This window comes from Mycteria americana, chromosome 29 (genome assembly GCF_035582795.1).
Source record: "Mycteria americana isolate JAX WOST 10 ecotype Jacksonville Zoo and Gardens chromosome 29, USCA_MyAme_1.0, whole genome shotgun sequence".
NCBI lineage: Eukaryota > Metazoa > Chordata > Aves > Ciconiiformes > Ciconiidae > Mycteria > Mycteria americana.
The window spans coordinates 338905-354474 of NC_134393.1; the positions used below are offsets into that span (position 1 = coordinate 338905).

Consider the following 15570-nt stretch of genomic DNA (forward strand, 5'->3'; position numbering starts at 1 on the left):
GTGTGCTGGCATCGCCTTCCTGAGCCTGGGTGTCACCCACCAGAGGGCCAGTGGAGGTTAAACTGTATCTGAGCCTGGCTTGACACAGGCTTTGCCTGCAGTGGTGGTGCCTTGGGCGCAAGGTCCTGCTTGGTGCAAGCAAAGAGTTTCCACTTTTCAGTGTGCCATGGGACAAGAGCAGAGGAATGGATTCTGCTCCAGTGATGGGAATGTGGAGGAGCCCCTGAGTCCCCAGGATGGAGGGGCATCCCCCCACCCAGAGGAGCCTGGGGATGCAGACAAAAGGATGCACAGAAGATTTCTGGGTGAGTGCAGGGCCAGCCCTGTGGCCTGTAGGGAGGGGACAGTGTCCCTGGGGCAGTGTCACCCCCCAAGGAGTGGGGCTGGCAAGTGTGAGGCTTCTTCCAGCTCTCTGGAAAGGGCTCGTCTTCTGCTCGGTCCTCGTTGGGTGTTCTGCTGCAGACACCCTTCCTCCCCCACAGATCTTTGGCAGCTCTCCTGCTGCAGGTTGTTCCCCCATGTGTGCAGCGTGGGAGCCTTGTCCCTGGTGTGTGTGACTGTCCCTTGGCTTTCTTGCAGCCAGCTGTGTGTGTGAGGGGGGAAAACAGGCTGGGGGGGTCCCTCCTGTGTTCCCTGGGCAGCTTGTGTTGGGGTTGCAGGGGACGCGAGGGCCGTGCCTGCTCCGGGACAGCGCCGTCCTCACTGCGAGTGGCTTTTTCCTCCTCCAGGCAAGCTGTCCATGCTCCATGCAGCGTGGGTCCTGGTGCTGGCTGTGCTCGTGGTTCTGGCCCTGGCTTTGGTCCTGGGTCTTCCTGTAGTATCAGGTAAGGGAGGAGCAGCTGCCTCTGTCCGGCCTCTTGGTGCAGAGCGGTGTGTGGTGCTGGCAGCCCAGCCTGCGCAGGGCCAGGCTGGATGCGGCCCCTTCCCCTCCAGGCTGGGGCAGGCGTGGGTGTGTGAGGCCCAGGCTGGTGGGGGGAGCGTGGTGGGGCCAGGCCCTCAGGCTGGCTGTGCCCCTGCCCTGTGCCGGGGGTCCTGGGGAGCAGCAGGGACACCCCCGGCCGTGCCATGGGGCAGGCTGTTAACCCCTGGGGTGTCTGCTCCCTGTAGGTCCCTGGCAGCAAATTGGGGATCCCCGTGGCGGGGGATCCTGGGGCTGCCTCCTTCTTCCCTGCCCCATGGAGCTGGGTCCCCTGGTCCCTGTGGAGCGGAATCCTCTGACCTTCTCCCCTTCCCTCTCCCGCAGGAAGGTGTGAAGGGAATGCAGGTCTGCCTGTGGCTCAGGTGCTGCCGTGTCCCGACGACTGGGTTGGGTACCGCAATGTCTGCTACTACCTCTCCAGGGAGGAGGGGAGCTGGGAGTGGAGCCAGGAGCAGTGCTCCTCACGCGGGGCCTCGCTGGCTGTGTTCAAGAGGGACTGGGAAAAGGTGAGTGAGGGGCTGTTGTGGCTGCGTGGGGGTGAAAGGAGGGGTCTGGGTTGGGTGTTGGTGCTGGGCAGGCGAGAGGTGCCTGTAGGGACAGAGATGCAGCTCTGCCCTGGGCCTTGGAGGCAGGGGGGCGCGGGATGCGGCGTGGAGCCCAGGATGCGTCTGCCCACCGGCAGTGCTCGGCTGGACCCCGAGCAGGGGAGAGCACTGGCAGAGCAGGAGCAACGCCGCTGGCCGGGCTGGTGAGCTGCATCGGAAGCCTCTGGAGCTTGTTGGAGCAGCTGTTGGGAGGGAGCTGCTGCTGTCCCCGGGCCAGTGGCATCGGTGAGGGGCTGGGACTGCCTGCGAGGCCAGCAGGGACCAGGGTGGGGCTGGGACGGTGACTCACGTGGGGCTGGCAGCGGCTCCTGACTGTTGGCTTCTCTCATTCCTCCCCAGGAGTTTCTCTTGCGCCTCAAGGGCAACATTGATTACTGGCTTGGGCTGCGGAGACAGGGCGAGCGCCTGCAGTGGGTGGACGGCAGCAGCTTCAATGACACGTGGGTCCCATCGCGAGCAGGGGCCTGGTGGGCCGTGTCTGCTGGGACTGTCGCTTGCGGGCAGCCCTTGTCTCCTGGTGCTTGAGGGGACCCCAGCTAACCCGACAGTACCAGCGGTGTCTTCCCTTCTTGTTGCAGGAAACTGGTGCAGGGCCAAGGACCTTGTTTGTTCTTTAAGGACGATCATCTCGGGAGTTCAAGCTGCTCACAGCACCGGCCATATCTCTGCAGCAAGCCCCAGTTCTGATGGTAACCCCATGACAGAGGTGGTGGAGAAAGAATCTTAGAATGGTTTGGGTGGGAAGGGACCTTTCAAGGTCGAGTCCCGCCCCCTGCCATGAGCAGGGACATCTTCAACTACATCAGGTTGCTCAGACCCTGTCCAAGCTGAGCTTGAATGTTTCCAGGGATGGGGCATCTCCCACCTCTCTGGGCAACCTGGGCCAGTGTTTCACTGCCCTCAGTGTAACAACTTTCTTCCTTAGATCTGGTCTGAATCTCCCCTCTTTTAATGTAAAAGCGTCACCCCTTGTCCTAGCGCTACAGGCCCTGCTCAAAAGTCTGTCCCCATCTTTATCAGCCCTGTTTAAGTACTGGAAAGCTGCTTTAAGGTCCTCCCGGAGCCTTCCCTTCTCCAGGCTGAACAACCCCCACTCTCCCAGCCTGTCCTCACAGCAGAGGTGTTCCATGCCTCTGACCACTTTTGTGGCTTCCTTTGGACCCGCTCCAACAGGTCCATGTCTTTCCTCTGCTGAGGACCCCCGAGCTGGAGGCAGTGCCAGAGACCCCGGGAGGGGTCTCACCAGAGTGGAGTCGAGGGGCAGAACCACCTCCCTTGCCCTGCTGGCCACCCTGGGGGTGATGCAGCCCAGGAGATGCTTGGCTTTCTGGGCTGCCAGGGCACATTGTTGGCTCATGGCCAGTTTTTCGTCCCCCAGGTCCTGCTCGGCAGTGCTGCGCTCCATCCCTTCATCCCCCAGCCTGTACTGATACCAGGGGTTGCCCAGTATCAGTACAGACCTTGCACTTGGCCTTGTTGAACCTGCGGAGGTTCATGTGGGCCCCACTCAAGCACCTTCCCCATGCTGGGGACCCACAGCTTCACCTCTTCCACCAGCGCAGAGTAATATTGGGATGTTCTTGCCTCAACTGCTGGTCCTGGTTGCTCCTGGTCTCAGCAGCAACTCAGCGCCAGGTCTCAAGGAGATGAACCTGCAGGATGGGGAGATGTTGTGGAAGCTGACACGTGGCTGCCCAGACCAGGACCTTGGATTGTGCGTGGAGGGGGTTTCTTTCTGCTTCTGGGAGCACCCCAGGAGTCATCTTGCTTCTCTCACAATCCACACATAACCTGCTTTTGCACTGTGCGATGGAGCTCGAGCAGCTGCTGCCAGATGAGATGGGTGCCGACAGCTCGGCGGAGGTCCCTGGCCTGGTGCAGGGCAGGGGCAGTGAGTTGGCCCTTGTGTGGCACCCCAGAGAGTTACAGATGTTGATGCTATTTTTTCTACTGCTGTATTTTAATAAAACATGGTAAACTGCCATGGGTGTCCCTTCTGTTCCAGAAGGTGCCTGCTCAGGGCAGCCCTGTCCCTTCCCCTCCTTGCCCCTGGGTGCGCTTCCCATCCCGGGTTCTGGAGCACTGGGGTACACGTGTGTGACGTGGCGGCTGCCCCCCGGGGTCTTCTCCCTCGAGCCCTGGCAGCGTGGGGTGCTGGAGGCTGGAGGGGGATGGCTGGAGCTCTCTGCTGGAGCCCCTCACGGGGTGCTGGCTCTGCCCCATGCCCAGGTGAGTTCTGGGGCTCCCCCTGGAGCTAAACCAAGCTGTCCCTCCCCATCACCCCTTGTTTTCCTGCGTACGGGGGCTCTCGGGGACCCCCCCAAATCCTGCCCCCCTCAAGAAGGTGCTGCTGCAGGAGCCCCAGAAGCAGCTGAAAGCAGCCGTGGGCATTGGGGAGGAGCCCGACAGGGATGGTGGGTGAACAAAGCTCGCTGTGTCCCCTTGTGAGCGTGGTGCCAGTGTGGTGGCTGTGTGGGAGGGCCCCTTCCCAGTGCTCCCAGTCCCTCCATCCTCGCGCATGCCAGTTAGGGGTTCAGATGGCAGCAGGGCTGGAGAGGAGGGCTGTTGGGGCAGTCCTACCTCACCTCTTTTGGCTTGTTGGAAGTGGCTGGTAGTGGCTGTGCAACTGGAGCCGAGGACGGATGGGCCTTGCCTGGCCTTGAGCTCTGCAGGGAGGACATGTGCCTCCATGCTTCCTTGAGCAGGATGGAGCCGGGGGAGGATGGGACCTTGGTCAGGTGAAGTCTCCTTGGAGAGCTTGGCCCATCCAGGTTCAGCAGTTAGTTTTGCCCTGGTGCGGAGAAAGGATGCCGTGGTGGGGCACATCTCCCATCTTGGCCCACCTCGAACCTTGACTTTGGGGTTTGTGACCCTTGAGCTTGACCCTTTGGGTTTCTAATGGCTTATAACATCCCGGGAATTCCCGAATCGTGGAGTCTTGGACATGTGGGTAAAACCAACGCAACCTCATCACGAGTAACTTTACCGCAGTGCCCGGTGGGATCGGTGTGGAAAGGAGCAGGGTGACAGTGGTGAAACGCGGACGATTGACCCAAGCTTTTGAAGAACCAGCAGCAGAACCGTGGAGGGCTCCCAGGCTCTGAACTGCTTTTGGGGAGAAAATATCCGAAATCTGCGCTGCAGATCCGGCTCGCTGGATGCAGGATTGGGGCAGTGTTTTTCTCCTAACACCTCTTTCCCTTGCAGCATCGGGCTGTCCTCAGTGGCACCGAACCGCTCTCTGGGCCGGCTGGAGCCGGAACCTCCTCCTCCTCCTCCTTGGGGCTGTGGTGGCGATGGGATGCTTGCGTGAGTAGCTCCGCTTGCCGGCACGGGGACAACCAAAGGACAATCCAAAGAGGGTGTTGTAGTAGTCCCTTTCTAGCCCAAACGGAATCCAATACAGAGCATTAGTAGCAAGGCTTGTTGAAGCCTTAGGCCGCAAGCTGTGAACTTTCACCCAGATTCACCGACCATAACTGAACTTTTACTTGGCGACATGGAGGATGGCCCCCAAAACCGGTGCAAAGCAGAAAGATAAGGAGACTTCAACCTTGGCAGAAGCTGCGATCTTAGAGATAAGAGAAGAATTGGCCCACCTAGAGACAAGGAAGGGGCCCAATGAAGAACGGGAAGACCCCAGACCCGAATAGTGCTATTGGTTCAAACTGTCTCCTGAGGGGAGAGGAATTTAAATTGTAAGGGTATCATTGCCCAGGGATTCCTTTGTTGGGGGTCCCTCGGCGTAGGCACCCAGCTTGAGCTGTTTTCACCCATGTACCACTCAATAAATTCGTCTGGCGTACGTCGTATCAGAGACTCTGCTTCGGGAAACCTCGGGTCGAGCCAGAGGGGAGAGAAAGCGCCTGACAGCGAGTGAGTGAGTGCGTGTGTGAGCAAGGAGTCGAAAAGGGGCACCCGCCAGCTCAGTGGGGCTGCCACTGCGAAGGGACTCCGGTCCTAGCAGTTCAAGTCTCGGGTGGTGCGTGTGCGACGCCCTGAATGGTGTGTGAATGCTCGGGCAGCGGCTTCTCCTTTAACGCTTAGGTGCAGCTGGGTCCAATCTTAGTCTCAGACTTGGACAAGGGTTTATGTCTAAGGGATTATCTATGCAAAATTTATCAGTTCAGCACGCAATCACAGTTACCAAGACAAAATCAAAGTTACCAGGCTACAAGGTTATGTGCGATATTGCTCGCTTACCAAAGATCTGCCGTTGGTAAAAGGTCTCTCTGCCTCGAGGAGCAACCTTGAGAGGTGTCCCAGCTCAAGGGGAGATCACCGCCGTGCAGCCACGCTGCCTGGCAGGGAGAGCTCCAAGAAGACTCCCTTAGGCTGTCATATTAATAGATAAAGCGGTTGGCTCGTAGTCAGATTACATGCGATAGGAAAGATATGCATGAGGCTCCTTGTAGCCACAACTTGCTTTGTTCCTTGATAAATGAGTCTTGGAAAAGCCACCCGCTATTCATGCATGATGGGTGTTCCAAGCTCATGTGCATCCATGCTCTCTGTGCCCCTCGGCTTCTTTGTGGTTCTCAGAGAACAGATCGGAACCAGGAGTTCTTGGCCCGGCCACGACTCAGGCCTTTACCTCCTTTGGAGCCCGTACCAAACCACTGCTGGCTTGGTTAAGAGGTTGAGTGCATCTGTCACTTTTAACAGCACTTAATTTCACCCCAGAAACTTGGAAAGCAAACTCCACGACTTCCCTTCTCTCCTGCTCCCATCCCCCCCGCCTCTCACAGCTCCACCCTCATCCTTCCTCCTCTCTCCTGGACTTTGCAGCAGTTTCTTCTTTGTCTTTTTGCTCAGAGGAAGCAAATTTCACCTACTACCGCCGCCTGCCTCGTCCCACTTCGCTCCCCACGTCTGTCCCGTTCATACTTCTCTCGCTCTCTGTACCACGCAGCCAGCCCCACCATGTGGCTGTACTAAGAACACATGTATTCATATTTAATTACATGTATTATAATTAATGTTACTGTGTTATATTGCTGTATTAATATTACTGCATTGATAATACTATATTAATAATGCTGCATTGATAATGCCGTATTAATAATGCCAGAAGGAGGGCTACAGAAAGCAAGCTAGAAACATCCCCCGTCACAACGTGCTCACGATTGCTCACCACCAAGCACGGCTGCAGCATCTGGCGGACGAGGACGCTGCCATTACCAGGGAATCCTCCTTACCCGAGCTTTTGCCCCGATAACCTATCGAGTGGCACGTCTGGACGAAGCGGAGAGGTAAAATCCATGAAGTCTGGCAGGGAAAGCTGCATCGGTGCTCTTTGCTGCCGGCTGCTTGTGGGAGATCTCGAAAGGAGAGGTGTGGAAAGGAGACAAGGCTGAGAAATAAAAACAGAGCTAAGGAGTAAACTCTTGATGGGACTACGTGGGGCTGAGCCCCGAGCCCCCGGCACGGAGCATCCAGCCCTCCCCACCTCCTCCCACCCTGCAGCCGCCCCATCCTCTCCACAGCACCCGTCACCTTTTCAAGACAAGGCTCTCCTCTCCCGCTCACGTTTAGGGTGCGCTGCGCTGAACCCCGCTGCCGCCAGGCCCTGGAGCGATGGAGGGGAGATGGGAGCCCTCAGAGCCCCAGAGCCCTGCAGGCTGCTGCCCGTGGCGGGACCCCGCTGTGGGGTGCTCAGGGAGGGGTAGAGCCCAGGCCAGGGCGAGGAGGAGCCATTGCCGGTGAGCGAAGGACTTGGTCACCCGCCAGTGTCCCCCAGTTTGGCGCTCAGGACAGCAGCTCGGTGCCTGCTCCACGCTCGCACCCCCAAGCCCCCCGTGACGGACCGTGGTGCCCGGGCAGGGCTGAGGGGACGCGGCGGATCATGTTCACGGGAGGGGTTTGCCAAAGAAGGACCGTCGCCGCTGTCTGGGATTGGCTGTCTTCCTCGCCATTCCTCGATCCTGCGCGCGGATTGGTCGAGGGGCGGGCGGGCTGCGCGAGGCTTTTTAAGGGCGGGCGTGGCCCCTCGCTCCCCTCAGCGCTGCTCGTGGCTGTGAGGGCGGCGGGAAGGGCCGGGAGCGGCGGGAGCCCCGCTGAGGCGGCGTCGGCGGAGCTCGGGGCCGGGCGTAGCGCGGGTAGGGACCGGCCGTGGGTTCTGCTGGGGCTCGGCCGCTCGGTGCGGGGGAAGGGGCAGGCGGCTGTGGTGAAAGGCGTGTGTCGTGGTTTAGCTTCAGTCGGCAACTCGGCCAGCCGCTCGCTTATCCTCCCGCGTCGCGGTGGGACGGGGGAGAGAATCGGAAGAGCAAAAGTAAGAAAAGTCGTGGGTTGAGAAAAGACCAGTTTAATAATTGGGAAAAAGAGGGGGAAGAAAATTTGTAATGAAAAGGAAAACAACAAAGGAGAGAGAGAGAGAAATAAAACCCAGGGGAAAAAAAAACCAAGTGATGCAACCGCTCAGCACCCGCTGACTGGCGCCCAGCCAGTCCCCGAGCAGCGATCGCTGCCCCCGGCCAACTCCCCGCAGTTTCTCTACCGAGCATGACGTCCTATGGTATGGAATAGCCCTTTGGCCTATGGTATAACCTATGGAATAGCCCTTTGGCCGGTTTGGATCAACTGTCTTGGCTGTGCCCCCTCCCAGCTTCTTGGGCACCTGGCAGAGCATGGGCAGCTGAGGAGTCCTTGACTTGTGTGAACATTACTTAGCAGCAACTAAAACATCAGTGTGTTATCAACCTTATTCTCATCCTAAATCCAAAACACAGCACTATAGCAGCTACTGGGAAGAAAATTAACTCTATCCCAGCCGAAACCAGGACAGTAGCCACCCCTTATTCTCTACCATCTACGTCATGCCCAGGTGCTACCCTTTCCGATACATGCCAATTAATCGCCACCAGTTTCCCTGTCTTTTGATATATACGCACAGGTATCATTCCCTTGGTCTATGGGCCATCCCTCTAAAATGTCCGTTGAGTTCATTTAGTCCATGGCTTTGGGCTCCATCTGTCATAACAGTCCTTCAGGGCAGGAGAGCTGGTGTGTGGTGTTGGGTTGTTGCATGCTGAAGCCAGTTCTGGTTCCATCACAGCTGCACTTTGCTTGGTTTCATCGAAGGTCATTCTTCATGAATCTGAGTGATTCTTACTGTAATACTCTTGATATGGCATATAGCAACCAACGCGACTAGACCGAAGGCGTATCGTGTTATTTGTGCATCCGTAATTGTGATGGTTCAGTTACACTGAACGCGACCGGACATACAACGCTGCCAAATTACTTTAATGCAGTCACCTTAATCAACTTTGCTTAAGAGAGACTGAGACTGGACTTAGCTGTGCCTAGACTCCTCTTAGAGAAGGAGTTTAGAAAGCAAGGGGGTCCTGTCTGAACCTCGTGACTCAATGGGAGGGTTTCCCCCCCCAGCCGCACCTCAGACTCCTATTTGTAATGCCACAGTAACTTTTAATGCCACAGGCATATAGCAACCCTAGTAGTGATGACATACAGTGTTATACAGCAATTAACACCATATCTTTTAGTTCATTGGTTATTCTCACCCCCGATCAAATCCCCTTGAGGTACACAGCGGATTTCCCCATCCTTTGGCATTACCCACCAAGTGCACCCAGGTCCTTGGGCAAAAGCAATCCCACGAATGGGTTTGCCTTTGCCCGAGGCAGGAGTAACCCGGACTGTCTTCCCCAGCATATTTTTTATGGGCACTACAGGGACTGTATCCCCTTCTACAGTACGTGAAAAGTTTTGACTGGGCAGGGCCAGCTCGACTGGCAGATCCCCTCGTGTTGACTAACCAGGTGGCTTTTGCTGCATGTGTATCCCAAGGTTTGAATGTCCCAGCACCCATTGCTCTCAGTGTAGTCTTTAACAGTCCATTGTATCGTTCAGTTTTCCCGGAGGCTGGTGCGTGATAGGGGATGTGCTATACCCGCTCACTGCCGTGCTCTTTGGCCCAGGTGTCTATGAGGTTGTTTGGGAAATGAGTCCCCTTGTCTGACTCGGTTCTTTCTGGGGTGCCGTGTTGCCATAGGACTTGCTTTTCAAGGGCCAGGATGGTGTTCTGGGCGGTGGCATGGGGCATAGGATATGTTTCCAGCCATCCGGTGGTTACTTCCACCGTTGTAAGCACATAGAGCTTGCCTTGGCGGGTTTGTGGCAGTGGGATATAATCGATCTGCCAGGCCTCCCCGTATTTCGATTTCAGCCATCATCCTCCATACCACAGAGGCTTTAACCGCTTAGCTTGTTTAATAGCAGTGCATGTTTCACATTCATGGATAACCTGTGCAATAGTGTCCATGCTCAAGTCCACCCCTCGATCACGAGCCCATCTATAGGTTGCATCTCTTCCTTGATGGCCTGAGGTGTCATGGGCCCACTGAGCTACAAATAATTCACCCTTATGTTGCCAGTCCAGATCCACCCGAGCCACTTCCATCTGAGCAGCCTGATGCACCTGCTGCTTGTTCTGATGTTCTTCAGTGGCCCGACTCTTGGGGATGTGAGCATCTATGTGATGTACTTTTACAACCAGGTTCTCTACGCGGGCAGCAATATCTTGCCAGAATGCGGCAGCCCGGATGGGTTTGCCTCTGCGCTGCCAGTTGCTCTGCTTCCATTGCTGCAACCACCCCCACAGGGCATTTGCCACCATCCATGAGCCAGTATAGAGACAGAGCACTGGCCGCTTTCCTCGTTCAGCAATGTCTGAAGCCAGCTGGATGGCCTTTACTTCTGCACATGGGCTCGATCCACCATCACCTTCAGCAGTTTCTAGAACTTGTCGTATAGGAGTCCCTACAGCAGCTTTCCACCTCCGATGCTTTCCTACAACACGACAGGACCCGTCAGTGAACAGGGTGTATTGCTTCTCATTTTCTGGTAGTTTATTGTACAGGGGGGCCTCCTCAGCACACGCCACCTCCTCCTCTGGTGATATTCCAAAATCTTTGCCTTCTGGCCAGTCCATGATTACTTCCAAGATTCCTGGGTGATTGGGGTTTCCTGTTCGAGCCCATTGTGTGATCAGTGCGACCCACTTACTCCACGTAGCATCGGTTGCATGATGTGTGGAGGGGACCCTCCCTTTGAACATCCAGCCCAGCACCAGCAGTCGGGGTGCCAGGAGGAGCTGTGCTTCAGTGCCAGCCACTTCTGAAGCAGCTCGTACTCCTTTGCGTGCTGCCAATATCTCTTTTTCAGGTGGAGTATAGCGGGCCTGGGATCCTCTGTATCCCCGACTCCAAAACCCTAGGGGTCGACCTCGATTCTCCCCTGGTGCTTTCTGCCAGAGGCTCCGGGTAGGGCCATTCTCCCCGGCTGCGGTGTAGAGCACATTTTTTACATCTTGCCCTGCCCGGGCTGGCCCAAGGGCTACTGCTGCATGAACTATATCTCCTGTTTAATTTGTTCGAAGGCTTGTCGTTGCTCAGGGCCCCATTTGAAATCGTTCTTCTTCTGGGTGACTCGATAGAGAGGGCTTACGATCAGACTGTAATTTGGAACATGCATTCTCCAAAAACCCACAACGGCTAAGAAAGCTTGTGTTTCCTTTTTGCTAGTTGGTGAGGACACAGCTGTTATTTTGTTGATCACATCCATTGGGATCTGACGATGTTCATCTTGCCATCTTATTCCTAAAAACTGGACCTCCTGTGCAGGTCCCTTGAGCTGACTTTGTTTTATGGCAAAACGGGCTTTGAGGAGGATTTGGACTATTTTCTTCCCCTTCTCAAAAACTTCCTCTGCTGTATTGCCCCATATGATGATGTCATCAATGTATTGCAGATGTTCTGGAGCTTCACCCTGTTCCAGTGCAGTCTGAATCAGTCCATGGCAAATGGTAGGGCTGTGTTTCCACCCCTGGGGCAGTCGATTCCAAGTGTACTGAACACCCCTCCAAGTGAAAGCAAACTGCGGCCTGCACTCTGCTGCCAAAGGGATTGAGAAGAACGCAATAGCGATATCAATTGTAGCCTACCATTTGGCTGCTTTTGACTCCAGTTCGTATTGCAGTTCCAGCACGTCCGGCACGGCAGCACTCAGGGGCGGCGTGACTTCATTCAGGCCACGATAGCCTACTGTTAGTCTCCACTCTCCATTAGACTTTCTCACTGGCCATATAGGACTGTTAAAAGGTGAACGAGTCTTACTGATCACTCCTTGGCTCTCCAGTCGACGAATCAGCTCATGGATGGGAATCAGGGAGTCTCGGTTGGTACGATATTGCCTCCGGTGCACCGTTGTGGTAGCGATTGGCACCTGTTGTTCTTTGACCCTCAGCAACCCCACAACAGAAGGGTCCTCTGACAGACCGGGCAGGGTGGACAGCTGTTTAATTTCCTCTGTCTCCAAGGCAGCCGTACCAAAAGCCCACCGGTACCCTTTTGGGTCCTTGAAATACCCTCTCCTGAGGTAGTCTATGCCAAGGATGCACGGAGCCTCTGGGCCAGTCACAATGGGGTGCTTTTGCCATTCATTCCCAGTTAGGTTCACTTCGGCCTCCAATACAGTCAGCTGTTGGGATCCCCCTGTCACTCCAGAAATACAGATGGGTTCTGCCCCTATACAGCTTGATGGCATTAGGGTACACTGTGCACCGGTGTCTACTAGAGCCTTATACTCCTGTGGGTCTGATGTGCCAGGCCATCGAATCCATACAGTCCAGTAAGCCCGGTTGTCCCTTTCCTCCACCTGGCTGGAGGCAGGGCCCCCCTAATCCTGGTCACAATATTCATTACCCACTTCTTGTATATACGAGTCAGGAGTTTCTTCATTATAATCAAGAGTAAGATCAGCCCTTTTACTCTGTCTGGGGAACTGTCCGCTGGAAACCGGAGCAGCAATTTTCCTGGAAGAACTCCCTTTGGTGATTGTTTTTCCTTGCAACTCATGTACTCGTGCTTCTAGGGTCGAGGTAGGTTTTCCATCCCACTTCCTCATGTCCTCTCCGTGGTCACGCAAGTAAAACCATAGGGTGCCCCGTGGTGTGTGTCCTCTATATCCTCTCCCTTGAGCAGAGGAACGCTGACTCCTAATAGTTGAGACACTGGTCCGTATAGGTGGGGAGTAGGACATATCTTCTTCGAGTCGCTGGACCTTCCGGGACAGTTTTTCCACAGCTGAGGCAAGGGAGGAAGAGATACTTTCTTCGTATTCCCGGAGGTTACTAGCAGCTTCATTCACTGTTGGACCATCTTCGTCTCTCCAGATCAGTATTGCCAATGAGTTGGCACACGACGGTGGTGCGTTCTGTACCAACTTCCGCCACATAGGTCTTGTGCACTGGACCTCATCTGGATCTGTGGGTGACTGCACATCGTCCAGGTCACCATAAATCACTTCCAGCACAGCTAATTCCCTCAGGTACTGGATACCTCTCTCCATGGTGGTCCATTTCCCAGGGCGGTATACATCTTCCTTGAAGGGATACCTTTCCTTTATAGCTGACAGGAGTTGCCTCCAGAGGCTGTGGGCTGGTTCCCCTTTTCCAATCGCTTTGTCAATGTCCCCTTCCCTAGAAAGGGATCCCAGCTGCTTGGCTTCCTTACCCTCTAATTCCAGGCTACTGGCCCCGCTATCCCAGCATCGGAGCAGCCAGGTGACAATGTGCTCCCCTGGACGACAGCTGAAATCTTTTCGCATATCTCGCAGCTCACTCAGGGATAGGGATCGGGTGGTTTTGGTCTCATTTACGAGTTCTTCGTCTTCCTCTTCCTCTCTCTGTGATGGCCCTGCTCCTTCATCTTCCCTTTCTAAACGAGCTGACTTTTGCTTCCAGGATTTCTTTTTATGTATAGGGGCGACTGATACTGACACAGGTTGGTTCTCTGTCTGAACCGCAGTGCTTGTAACAGAGTTGTCTGGAGCAGCTGCAGTGGCAGTGCCTGTCACAGGGAGGGCTGGAGCAGCCGCAGTGCCTGTCGCAGCGGGGGCTGGAGCAGCCGCAGTGCCTGTCACTTTGTCACCAGATCCTTGAGGGTTCTGAATAGTGTTGAACAGGGCTTGGTAGGCATGGGCCAGACCCCAGCACATTGCAGTGATTTGTGTCTCCCTGGAATTGGCAGGGTGACAACATACTTTTTCCAAATATTCTACTAATTTTTCAGGATTCAGCACTTGTTCAGGGGTGAAGTTCCAAAACACTGGAGGTGCCCAATAACTTAGGCATTTGCCCATGCTATCCCACAAACCCTGCCACTCATAACTATCTGGCCTTGGGGCAGATCTCTGGATGATATTCTTAAATTTCTTACTAATCTTGGACAAGATCAAAACAATATTCCCAAGCAATACCAATAGAAGTATCTTAACTACCCAAGGATGTTCAAGATACTGAAAAGTTATTGCAATGAAGGAGGAAGCATTGTAGAAGAAAGTAGCGAAGGTACAATTCTGCATTTCCTCCATAAAGTAATACCCGACATACAATAACGGTTTCAGTACAGCACTTAGATAATACCAAAATAAATCCAAGGTCACTGTTTTAATAACAAATTTCACAGGCAAAACATCACCAATTAAAGCAGAGCACAGAAACAGCAGCGATGTCCTGGCCATCTGCAGCCCAGGTGCATGGCCATTGCTGTTATCAAAATGTTCCCAGGCACAGCAGAGTAAGATGATCAGCAGCACGGCAAGCAGCAAAAGCAAAAAGCAGCCACTAATGAGCCCTAGACTCTAAGGTACAATAAAGAAAGTAAGCCCTATGAAAAGCACAGAAGCCTGCTGACTAATAGCTAAACAACAATAACAGCTATAAATTCTATCATCTAGCACATTCCATCTGTGGAATGGATGTGAAACACACAATCAAATCTGCCGTTATCTCAAACCCTTCGAGCCCCATGTTGGGCGCCAAAAAGAACTGTCGTGGTTTAGCCCCAGACGGCAACTAAGCACCACGCAGCTGCTCGCTCACTCCCCCCACGGTGGGATGGGAAGAGAATCAGAAGAGTAAAAGTGAGAACACTCGTGGGTTGAGATAAAGACAGTTTAATAGGGAATGCAAAAGCCGTGCACGTGAGCAAAGTGAAGCAAGGAATTAATTCACTACTTCCCATGGGCAGGCAGGTGTTCAGCCATCTCCAGGAAAGCAGGGCTCCGTCACGCGTAACGGTGACTTGGGAAGACGAACGCCATCACTCCGAATGTCCCCCCCTTCCTTCTGCTTCCCCAGCTTCATCTACTGAGCATGACGTCATATGGTATGGAATAGCCCTTTAGCCTATGGTATAGCCTATGGAATAGCCCTTTGGCCGGTTTGGATCAACTGTCCTGGCTGTGCCCCCTCCCAGCTTCTTGGGCACCTGGCAGAGCATGGGCAGCTGAAAAAAAAAGTCCTTGACCAGTGTAAATACCGCTTGGCAACAGCCAAAATATCGGCGTGTTATCAATATTATTCTCATACTAAAACCCAAAACACAGCACTACACCAGCCACTAGGAAGGAAATCAACTCTATCTCAGCCGAAACCAGGACAGTGTTCAATGCGCTGCCAGCCTGAAAATGAAACTTTACTCAGCTTCTGCTGAATTAAGCCAGGGAAAAGGAGTTCACATCAGGAGAAGAACCATCTCATAGCATCCAGAAGCCTTTTCCCTTCCAAGTCCAGCCATATTCTTCTAAGGTACCAAACCAAATCTCCCAAACAAGGCACCTTTCATAAAAAAAAGCCCAAACCAACCCAAAATACAGGGTTCTGCAAATGGGCAGCTCCAGACTTCACTCCCCTCTGTCCACACCGGGTATTTTGCAAGAAAAATAAGGTGTCTTTGCAAGAATGATGCAGAGACTCTGCAATCTCCCAGAATATTCCTAGGAGGATGGGAAGAATTAGGATTTTTAGGAAAGAATACCAGGTCCACTCCACCCTTCTCTCCTCCCTTCAGCTACTTGAAAGGTGTTTTCTAGCCTTGGTCACTGCTTCTCCTCACCCAAACCTATTCCAGCATCGCCACCTTCTCCTTGTTACCGATTTCTCTGTAATCCCATGGTTTTTTCAGCCCGGGTTTGAAGCACACCGCCACTTCGCTGCTCTGCGGAGCAAGCAGGTGCCAAAAA

At 54.4% G+C, this 15570-nt stretch overlaps 1 protein-coding gene across 4 annotated transcripts in view; it reads left to right on the forward strand.

The window, feature by feature from the left end:
• The first annotated feature begins 2206 nt into the window (after positions 1-2206).
• The window catches only part of LOC142421387 (killer cell lectin-like receptor subfamily B member 1B allele C), a 57414-nt gene continuing 44050 nt past the window's right edge, over positions 2207-15570 (forward strand). For 3 of the 4 annotated variants that reach the window (XR_012778874.1, XM_075526065.1, XM_075526063.1), the window contains exon 1: positions 2207-3753. The gene's annotated coding sequence lies outside the window, so the exon portion shown is untranslated. Of the gene's footprint in view, positions 3754-7378; positions 7623-15570 lie in introns of those variants that run through there. The other variant, XM_075526064.1, reaches the window with a different exon arrangement.